Here is an 11524-nt window from a genome sequence, read left to right on the forward strand (position 1 = left end):
TTGGGCATATTGCCAGGAGGGACCCATCATTGTAGAAGGACATTATGCTTGGAAGAGTGGGGGGAGACTGTGGAGGAGATGGATTGACAAAGTAACTGGGATAACTGGGTTAAGTGTGTCAGAGACAGTGAGAACAGCTCTGGATAGGACAGGTTTCAGAGCTACTGTGCTTAGGGTTGCTATGGGTCACTTGATAACACACAACAACAACAAATATTTATAATTTTACCTATAAACAGACATTGAAGATTTTTAAATAGAACTGCAATGCACCTTTCTGGCAATTGAATCCATCAGGGGCTGTCTGCAGGAGTAAAATGGTGATTTACAGCCTCAACTCACTGGAGAGTCTACTATGAGTTTCTTCAATGCATTTAAATGTTTGTTGTTTAGGAGGTTTTTTGTGTTTTGTTTTGTTTTTTTCTGAGACCCACTTTATTCAGTTCTGTACATATGGGGACATTGGCCCAAGCCCAACCCACCACAGCATGTATCGCTCTGTGGGGAATAAAGCACCCTATGTACACAGCCAAAAGGCGCTTTGCCTGTGCCCAGGTACCTGGGTCCAGCCGTCTTCAGCCCCTCACTCCTCCAAGGTGCCTGCGAGGGGCAAGTGAGGTCTTGCTCAGCATTAGCACAAATAAGGAAATGAATAGATGTTTGGAGCCATTCTTGGGGCACTGCTCCCTTCCAGCTTCTTTTCCAAAGCACTGGAAAGCAGTCAGCCCCAAGGTCATTCCATCTATGTCTGTGATCCTGAGACCACTGCTTACCAAAGAGGGGGCAGAAGGTAGAGTGGTTTTTGCTCATTCCTGCCCCCCTCTGTCTCTTTGGACATGTGTTAGTCACCTACTGTCCATGGCCTTTATTTTCCTATGACTTTCCCACAGCATTGCGGGAAGAAAAAGTAATGCATCCCCATCAGCTTGCACGCTGCTGGGGCTAGGGGTGGGTTGTGCTCTTGAGGCTGGACTCCCATCCTGTCACTCTCTCCAGGAGCCAGCAGGGTCTGACATAACTTTGGTGAGAATTTCCTGCTGTTCCCTGCATGCCTCTGTAGGGGAGGGAGAGGACAGACACCTGGAGCTCAAAGGAAGATGAAGGGAGAGAGGGGCACATGGATTTCTGTGTATGTTTCTCAGAGCAGCCTCAGATAGCGGTGGGATGAGCAACAGGAGCAGGCTAGGCAGAGCCCAGCCTATTCTGCACTAGCCACAGGGAGGCATGGACACATTTTAAGGGAGGAGACACACTGTAGGTGGCCTTCCTTTAAGTGCCTGCATCCCTCTCCCTAAAGAGGCACTGTCTTGCCCCAAATCAGCCAATAGGGAGCATAGAGTGGAGGGCTGAGCAGCATTCCAGGGCTGTGGGCTGTGGCCCTGTGGTGGACTGTGAGGTGTGGCCCTGTGGTGGGCTGTGGGCTGTGGCCCTGTGGTAGGCTGTGAGGTGTGGCCCTGTGGTAGGCTGTGGGCTGTGGGCTGTGGCCCTGTGGTGGGCTGTGAGGTGTGGCCTTGTGGTAGGCTGTGAGGTGTAGCCCTGTGCTGGGCTGTGAGGTGTGGCCCTGTGCTGGGTTGGTAAGGAGGGTCAGAAAGCCTCCTGATTTGCAGATGGAAACTCTTCAGCTCACTTGTGCGCCTCCCCTGCCTTGATGGTGTACAAGTCCTGGGACTGCTTAGACTTCATTGAAGCAGCACTTTCTCCTTCCTGGTATCTTTCAGCATCTGCACGGCCTCTGTCTCCACTGTCCTTTTCAGAAGCTGGATGTCTTCTGTGGTGGTAGTCTCTATCTCCATCGTGTACACAGCGGGAGTGGCTGCGGAGCTCAGAACATGGGGTCCTGGGGATTAAGCTGAGCTAGCTCCTCAATCTGTAGCCACATCTCATCTCTCTCCTTTATTCGGAATAGACCCTTCTGCTTCTCTGCCTTGTACTGCTGTGTGCAGTCATCGAAAAGCTTCTGATTCATCTCCATAAATAGGTTAAGGGCATTATAAATCAGTCCTTGGATAGTCTTACTCCAGTGGCTTTTGGAGTTCCTGTAGAATGCAGGGAACATGATGGGAAGGACCCGGGCAGCATTGTCACATTATGCTCATGATATACTCATTGTTCCAGAAACAGAGGGTACACTCTGCCACCTGGAAATGAGGGCTGGCACACACTTAGCAAGTTGGCGGAAGAGCGGTTCCATCACCTTGCTGAACTCAGAGGGCTCAATGCCGTCCAGAATCTCCTCTAGTTCATTCAGGAACATCACCCCCTTGGGGCTGTGAGTCTCAGCCCCAAACTTGAGAAGTCCCACAATCACCAGCTCCATCAGCCTGCTCTCTTTCTCCAAGAATTGTAACACGTAATATACCAACTGAGGATGGTAGACACTCAGGGACCTGACATTGTGAAGGGGAAGCAGGACTCAGATAAGGAACATCTTGTGCTCTTCCTTAAGTGGCAGGGCAAAGCCATTGAAGATGTTCCCCAAGATTTCCAGAAGTTCAGCAACCCCGTTGTGATGCTCCATCTCATAGATGAACCTGTAGAAGATGTGATTAATCTGCCTGCGGATATAGGCCCGGAGCCTCAGAAATTTGCCATAGATTTGATACAAGACAGTCTTGAGGAAGACCGGTTCACAGGGTGTTCACTATCAAAGAGGTCTAGGAGAGCCAGAACAAACTTATGGTCAATGTACTTCTTGACTGTATTTGGCTGGAAATCAGGAGACTTAAGAAAACATAAAAAGTCATATACAAGCTGGTGGTGGAACCCAGCTGCTTCCAGAGTGGGTTCGTCCTCTTCTGGGTCAACTCTGCCCCGGTGGGATTTGATGAAGGCAGCAACGTCCAGAAGAGATTCACTGAACACATGGTGACAGCCTCAGGATAAATGGCCTCGGTGACAACATCACGGCTGTGGGCGATGTACTCCACCATCTCGTTGAGTCCTGCCCGCTTCACCTTCTTGAATTTGAGGTCACTGAGCGGATATGACACAAAGTCAAAGAGAACACAGCCTGGCATAGCTTCTGGATAAACAGCTCCTCCCCTCCTGGGTTGGAGAGGCTTTCAGAGCAGGAAGCTTCTGCACCTCCAGGTTTTTGCTGAGGTTGAAGCCGGAGGAGCTCTGTCCTTGGTCCTTCTTGACAATCTGGGGCCTTCCTGAATACTTGATTTTGCTGAGCTGCGTGGAGGATGGAGTGCTATTTCTGGGATGCTTGTTGGATGACAGTGGCTGGGACGGGCTGGGGCTGGGACTGAGGGGGGAGGGGGGAGGTCCTTCTTTTTTCACTTTATAGGGCATCTCGCCCCATCCAGACCTGGCCCAGCTCCTGCAGTCCAGCTCCAGCTCCAGTTTTGCTCAGCCGCCCTCCGCCGGCTCCGGCATCTTTTTGCCTCTGCCTGCGTGCTGCCTGACTGGGTTTTTCTTATTCTTGAAAGTAACATTACTTACAGTTATTTATGTTAACAACATTACTTATAGTTATTATGTGTAACAATGTGGCTTCTTTTCCTCAATTATAAGATCTCAGAAATGATCTTATTAGTCTTACCTTTTGTGAAGCCTACTGTAATATTTATCTAGTTTATGGTGGAATAACAAGACTGATACCGTTTTTGAAGGAGTTGTTGGTTTTGGTTGTTTTGGATGTTTGTGTTTTTTTTTTACATCAACACACATTTTATTAGTATATGTAGAAGGCAAGGAGATAACTCTAGAAGATCGCCTCATCTTCCCCCAAGTCGTTAAAAAGTCTATATATGCTTTTCCTACATTAATTAATTTAACATATGCTTCTTTCAGAGGTCGATGATTTTTCTCACCCAGGAGAGAAATTTGTAATCAACTGAGTGATGGTCTCTCACATTCTAAAAAGTGATTTCCCCTTTTCCTTTCAAGCAATGTCAGTGGCTTAATTAAAAACTTTTACTTAAAGATATATTTTATTTTTTAGGCTATGAGATAATAGCCTTTTGCATCTTTTGATCTTAAATTGAGATTTAACAGTACCACCTTGGATTATTCATGATAGTATCATAACTGATTCATGAGAGTATGCACACAGGGGAAAATTAATCATTTAAATCATTGGCTAAAGGGTTAAAAATAAAGCATAAAAAGTTAATCATGTGAACAATTGATTAAAGAGTTCAAAAAAAATCTCAAAAGACTGAAAGTTACTGAGAGATATTTGATCATTAATGATTGGGAAAATTTAAAAACACCCAAAAGTGGTTCTTGTGGTTTTCTAACTTCAATTTGGGTGCTCTGGTGCCTAATGATAAAAACCTGTGCTGTAATCCCAAAGGTACCATGTTCAAATCTACAAGCTGCTCCAAGGGAGAAAGGCAGGCAATTACTGTTCAATTAATTAATTGCCTCTGAAAATCCACTGGAGGGTCAGCTATAGGTCAGTTCTGACTCAGTGGTAAACAACAACAATCTTAATTGACTGAGAACTCTCATAGTAAGAATATTCTTGTTTTTTGCTATTGGGGTTATAGTTTACTGCTACATACAAATCATTCTATTTTGTATTTCTTGCATCAAAGATATCTAAAGTTTGGTGATCTATTTGCCTGCAAGTCAACCCAAGATAGCATGCACTTGAACAATTTTTGGTTAAAACAGATCTTATAAGACTGCTGGAATATCAATAGGGGATAAAAGAAGAATCTTAATAGCTATTTTGTTTTTAAAACTGGTATTTTTTTTAATAATTGAAAAAGAATCTTAACACAAATGGACCAGAAACATAAATTACTGAATTTTCTGAACTTGGATTGGAGTTGTCCTTGGAATGAAAATTTAGTGATCAATGAAATGGGCATTGTGAACATAGAGTAAATCAATTCCTTTGCAGGGTCCTCTCAATTTGTTTGGACAATGGATTCTTGGTCTAGGTATAAATTTCTTATAAATATAATTAAGTATTAGAGGTTCTCATTCTTCTCAATGTTAGCTATAGTTTATTATGATTTACACAGTCAAATGCTTTTGCATAGTCAATAAAACACAGATCAACATTACAGAATTTATCTTTCAATATGACTTTCCTAAGCATTAGTTAACTATGTGAATGGAATGTGTTAGCCTATTAAAACAGGGATTGGCTAGTCTCACCGTTAAATTGAGCAAGCCAGCAGCAAGAGACCTTAGACCTTCTTAGCTAGCAAAGAGGAGAAAATGAAAAAGAAGTAGAATATAATACCTCCTTTGGCCCCACAAATTCTTGCTCCAGCTACACCTACTGCAGCAGCAGTCATAGCCAAACTACAAACTTGATGTAAGGTGTGATCTTGGAAGTGCTACACCATTCAAACTAAAGCTGAAAGACTTTGCCCAAGTGCGTCCGACAACTGGGAGTGTGAAGGTATAGAAGTAGTCAGTGCGATGTGAGAGTGGCCGAATCTGACTTATACCCACTTCAGAAAAAGGAACTATCGCATAGTGGAGTGCCTTTGGGGTGAGGACGGGGGCAGGGTCTGGGGAGTTGTATACCAATGAAGAAGTTTATCTTTTGCTTTTCAAGAGAGGAGCGAACTGTGGGGAGGGGGATAAAGAAAAAAGTGCAACAATGAATGAATGAAAATCCAAAATCTCTGTAAATGTTCATTAAAATTAATAAAATAAAATTAAAAGAAAACAGTTTAAAAAGAAAAATTGGTAAAAAAAGAAAGAGGAACTATTCCCACCAATAATATTCACAGTACCATACAATTTGCTACATGTTCAGACATGCCACCCCACATGCTTCTGCACTTTTTCTACCAATCATTGGGCTCAAATTTGTTGTTGACTCACACACTTGACTTATAGTTATGATGTTTATTAGGTAAATAGTTTGAGATTGGGGGAGGCAAAGAACATCACACAATGCAAGCCCAAGTTCAGTGTAATAATGCCAAGCCAGATTAACAAGGCATAATTTTCCAATTAGTGCAGTCTGGGTTTAGTTCAGTAGCACAAATACAAGAAACCTCTGATTTTCTCAATCATCCAGCAAACTTTTTTTAAGAACAGTTATATGTCAGCTTTTTCTTCAATAATCCAGCAAGGAAAATTTTTAACAATAGCATAAATGTATGAATCCTCTGGTTATACCTTGCCACAGTCTCTTCACAGAAGTACCAGAGTCTCTTCACAGCAGTGTCACAGTTTCTTCACAACAGTGCCACAGTCACAACCCTCTTTCCACCACCATTACCGGGGTACCTCACAGTGTGGAAAGCTCTGTCTCTCTTATATTGGTCCCACAGTTGTTGATTTACAAGACCATGTGTCCATAGTGAAGGTGGGTAGAGACTATGAACCCTCAGTGGGAACTAATACAATGGATAGATAAGCCAATTTTTAGGATTGCTGACACCACAGGAGCCATAATTTGCAGGACTGAGTACTTTGTAACACTAGCCTTAAGCTATGAGGCTCAAGACTGAGATTCCTGTGAGCACATTTCAGAAGCCATTCTTACTGTACTCTGCTACTTACTTGGATTATAACCTTTTTAATTCCCCAATATTATTCTATGTGGTCTATAAGCTATCATATCAGATTTTGGACCCAGTAAAGCAGTAAGATTGGTGCCAATGTTAGTAAAAAGAAGTAAGGGGGTGTGGGGAACATGTCTGATCTCATGAAAACTGGTTTTGTTTATTGATGCTTTTGATGGAGACAGTTCCCCTTTGTGAAGTCAGTAAAGGTCAGACTCCAGTAAATTACCTTCTCCACAAGGCCCTTGCTCTTTTTACATTCTTTTTATACTCTCTGCTTTCAAACAAGATCGATTAATAACAGCAATGATATCCCTAGTGCCATAGTCTCTTCTAAATGCAGCTTGAACCTCTGTGAAGTATCAATGTTCTGGCAATTTTTTAATAGCTTCAGTAATATTTTACTTGCATGTGATATTAATAATATAGTTTGGTACCTTCCACATGCTATGGAATCACCTTTCGTGAGAACAGCAACAAATATGGATCTCTTCCTGTCAGTTGGTCATGTAGCTCTCTTCCAAATTTTCTGGCACAGACTAATGAGGACATCTAGGGTTGCATCTGTTAGTTGAAATATGTCAAGTGATACACCATCAATTTCTAGGGCCCTACTTTTTTTTCTCCAAGGCCTTCAGTGAAATAAGAACTTCTCCCTACATTACTATAAGCTCTTGATCATATGCTACTTACAGAAATATTTCAATATCCATCAACTCCCTCAATCATCTTTTCATTCTTCCTGGATCATACAAAATTTTTTCCATCAGATCTCTCAGTAATATTAACCTGACACTTGAATTTGTTTTTCAGCTTTTCAACTTGAAAAATGCCATCAAATTCTTCCTATTTTATACTCCAGCTCCTTGCACATTTCATTATAATACTTAACTTTGACTTCTTGGACTGCCTTTTAAAAGCTTCTCTTCATCTTTTTTACTTCAGCATCCCTTCCCTTTGTTTTGGCTTCTTGACACTCTTGTGCAATTTTCAGAATATCTTCTGTAATCCACTTTTTTCTCTTCTTAATCTTCTATCTTCATAATGGCCTTTTGTTATGATGTCTTTGATGTCATCCCATAACTCATCTGAACTTTGATTGTTAGTTTTCAATGCCTGAAATCAGTTTTTGAGGTGATAGGTAAATTTAGATAGGATAGATCCAAGTCATATTTTGGTTCTTGTGTACTTGTTTTCATTTTCTCCAACTTCAATTTGTACTTACCGGAATAATGGCCTGTTCTTATTTTAAATGGATTTTGGACGAAAGCAGAGAATACCAGAAACATATTGACTTCAATGTTATTTGGAAAACATATTCACTAGAGTTCTCAATAATGTATCTATATGGACATTAGTCAAGGAGGTAACATAGGAGACAGGTTTCAAACCATTAAGATACAAACAGTGCTGGTGGCCTACTTGGTAAGGATTAGTTTGACTCCACCAGCTGCTCTAAGGAAGAATGATGAGCAATCTCCTCCTCCTATGTGATTAACTGCCTCTGAAAATGAGTAGAGGGTCAATTATGAGTTATTTTTGACTCAGAAACACAAAATAGAAGAAGAAATGTTCAAAATCCTTAGCTCTAAGATAAATGCAAATTGAAATAACTATGAGATATCATCTCACCCCAGTAGCAAAATTCAACAGAGCAGTAACAAATGCTGGCGAAGTTGTGGAGAAACTGGAACACTTATTCATGGTTGTTGTTGTTATGTGCCGTTGAGTCATTTGTGACTCATAGCGACCCTATGTACAACAGCCCTAAACCCTGCTCTATCCTGTGCGAACCGCACGGCGTCTGACACACCCATCCCTATTACCCCAGTCACCGAATCAATCCATCTCATAGAGGGTCTTCCCCTCCTGCGCCGTCCCTCCACCCTCCCAAGCATGATGTCCCTCTCCAAGGACCTGTCCCTCCTGGCAACATGCCCAAAGTATGTCAGACAAAGCCCCAGAATACTTGCCTCCAAGGAGTTGCTTGGTTGAAACTGTTTGTTTTCTTGACAGTCCATGGTATATTCAATACTCTTCTCCAGCACCACAGCTCAAAGGCATCAATTCTCCTTCTGTCCTCCCTAGTCATTGTCCAACTCTCTGATGCATAACAAGTGATTGCAAAGACCATGGCCTGTATCAGGCATACCTTAGTCTCCAGAGAAACATTGTTGCTCTTGAGTACTTTAGAGAGGTCCCTAACAGCAGACTTTCCCATCGCAATACATTTTTTAATTTCCTGGCTGCTGGTGCCAAGAGTGTTGACTGTGGAGACGAGCAAACTGAAGCTGTGAACAATCTCAATCTCTTCGCCATCCATCCTGATGCTACCAATTGGTCCAGTGATGAGAATCTTTGTCTTCTTGACATTGAGCCTTAGTCCATACTGAAGGCTGCAGTCCTTGACCCTCTGCAGCAAATGCATGAGGTCCTCCTCAGTTTCAGCAAGCAGGGTTGTGTCATCCGCATAACGCAGATTATTAAAAGATCTTCCACCAATCCTGATGCCACAATTCTCTTCATAGAGCCCAGCCTACCGGATAATCTGCTCTGCATACAGGTTGAAAAGGTATGGAGACAGGATGCATCCCTGGCGTACACCCTTCCCAATTTTGAACCATGCAGTGTTACCCTGCTCTGTTCTGACAACTGCCTCTTGGTCCAAGTATAGGTTTCGCATTAGCACTATTAAATGTTCATGGTTAGTGGGAGTATAAAATAGTGTAACCACTATTGAAGGAAATATAGTGATTTCTCAAAAAGTTGGAAATAGAAATACCATTTGACCCAGCAATTCCACCACTGGGAATATACCCTAAAGAAACCAGAACTGTCACCCAAGCAGATATATGCACACCATGTTTATTGCCGCTTTGTTCACAATAGCAAAGAGTTGGAAACAACCCAAGAGCCCATGAACAAAGAAATGGATAGAGAAGCTGTGGTATATTCACACAATGGAATATTATGCAGCACTGAAAAACAAGGAACTCATGAAATATTATATAAAATGGGTGACTCTGGAGGACATTATTTTGGATGAAAGATCTCAGTCACAAAAGGACAAATATTGCATAATACCACTGCTATAAAACGGGACTGACATAGGGGTTGGGAGTAAACTAAGAAAAGAGGGGATAAATAATGTACATGGTATTGAAACAGATGAGGGAGAGAACTGTATAAAAGGAATATATGATTAGATATCATTGACATGACATGAGTACAGAATAAAAGCTGCATAGTAAAGTGTACTGCAGGGTGGGGGTGGAGGACTGTGTAATAATGTGGTGGTGGTGTTTAAGTGCCATTGAGTCATAGATGACTCATAGCAACCCTATGAATGAAAGATCTGAACGCTTTAATTCCAAAGAGAAAAGCAAACTGGAGGGAGGGGGCAGGGAGAAAAATGTGCAACAAGGAATGAATGGAAGCCCAAGCCCTCTCTAAACTTTCATTAAAATCTCACTTTAAAAAAAAGCACCAATAACAATTTTAAGTGAGGGAATTTTAGTTCAACAGTGGAAAAATATATAACATAAAGTGAAAAATAAGAATATAAAAGGTGCTCTAAGAATAAAAAGCAAAAAAGTATTTCACTAGTTCTTGAGTTAGATTTTCTATTCAGAATCCTCTTAAAAAGAATTTTTACTTTTTCAATTTCCACTAAGTGCTCAGCTCTTCAGCAAATCATTATAGTTTTGTCATTTTAAATATCTTCTTATTTAATAAAGAAGGCATTTCTATCAATGATAACTGTCAGACATTATTGGACAGAATCTACAGACACTTTGAGCTAAGTTTTAAAAAACACATTAGTCAATAAACTTTGTTTATCAAGTACACAGATTTATTTAACAAATAAATTAAAATTCCTTCAGCTTTAGTTGTTGAAGATTCTGTTCACTTAACAGGCAGCAGAGCTGGAACACAAACACTGGCATCAAAAAGAGCTGGAATCAAATGGCATCTTTCTCAGCACTTAGCAGCAGGAACACTACTAATAGACTAATGCTGTGTTCTTCAGTATCCTAAACTGCAGAAGTTAATGTCTCAGTTATATTTTCAGCATTCATACATAACACAAATAACACATTGTCAGTATCTAATTAATGTTATTTTCTTTCTAAGTGGTATTAAGTCATTTAATGGCTCCAGTTCCTTATTTTTAGATTCTTTCAGAAAACAATTTTGTTTTCTTTTTCTTTAACTACATAAAGATATTAGTTTGAAAATGTATCATGGGTGTTCTAACAAGCGTCTAGACTAAGATGTGTTTTTCAGATAGGTTTTAACTTTGTGCAATTGACTAAGACTGTTGAAGTCTCAGTTCACTAATCTAAAAGATGGAAGGGATACTCAAGAGAATCTCTAACTGCTTGTAAGCTAAGAATCTTTGGGATGGTTTGAAAATCACTTCAAACTAGCTAAAGCAACAAGAAGAAATTTAGAGACAGTATATTGTTTGCATATTATGAAAAACAATAGAATGATGAAAACCAGAACCCAAGAGAGGTTAGAACCCATTATTCTAGAATTCCAGTGCAGACACTTATTGCTCTATTATAAACATAACTTTCTCATTCACTGTAAATCACTGTTAAGCTCAATTCAACTTTTTTGAGAAAAAAATCTCGTTTGTTTCTATCCACCTTAGTTTCAAGGAGTTTTGGTCAGAATATCAATAGCTTAAGAGACAGAAAAAGGAATTGGCGCCCACTACCATAATCAACTGCCATAGGTATGCCAAATACCAAAATGGCTCTCCAATGTGGACAGTATTTGGTGGAGCTCTCAGAATGATTCAGGTTTGAAAGCAGGAGTGGCATCCACTTCTTAAACCACATGCCTCTAGATACACTATTACCTTGGAGAAATGATGATATTTATAGAAAGGCTTCAGGCCATTTGCCCGTATATATGGAAGGCCCTTGCATTTAAAAGTCGGTTGCACCCAAGGGTCTAGTGTTATTTATTTTGGAGGAACATTCTTCTAAGTTATACAGCACTCCTCTGTCAATTCGCTGCACTGT

At 41.0% G+C, this 11524-nt stretch overlaps 1 pseudogene; it reads right to left on the reverse strand.

Annotated features, from left to right (window-relative positions):
• Positions 1 to 1584: 1584 nt before the first annotated feature.
• On the reverse strand, positions 1585 to 3216 carry LOC102868961 (annotated as a pseudogene).
• Between the last annotated feature and the right edge of the window lie 8308 nt (positions 3217 to 11524).

The sequence above is a fragment of the Elephantulus edwardii genome, unplaced genomic scaffold (genome assembly GCF_000299155.1).
Source record: "Elephantulus edwardii isolate Elephantulus edwardi_28Jun2011 unplaced genomic scaffold, EleEdw1.0 scaffold00128, whole genome shotgun sequence".
NCBI lineage: Eukaryota > Metazoa > Chordata > Mammalia > Macroscelidea > Macroscelididae > Elephantulus > Elephantulus edwardii.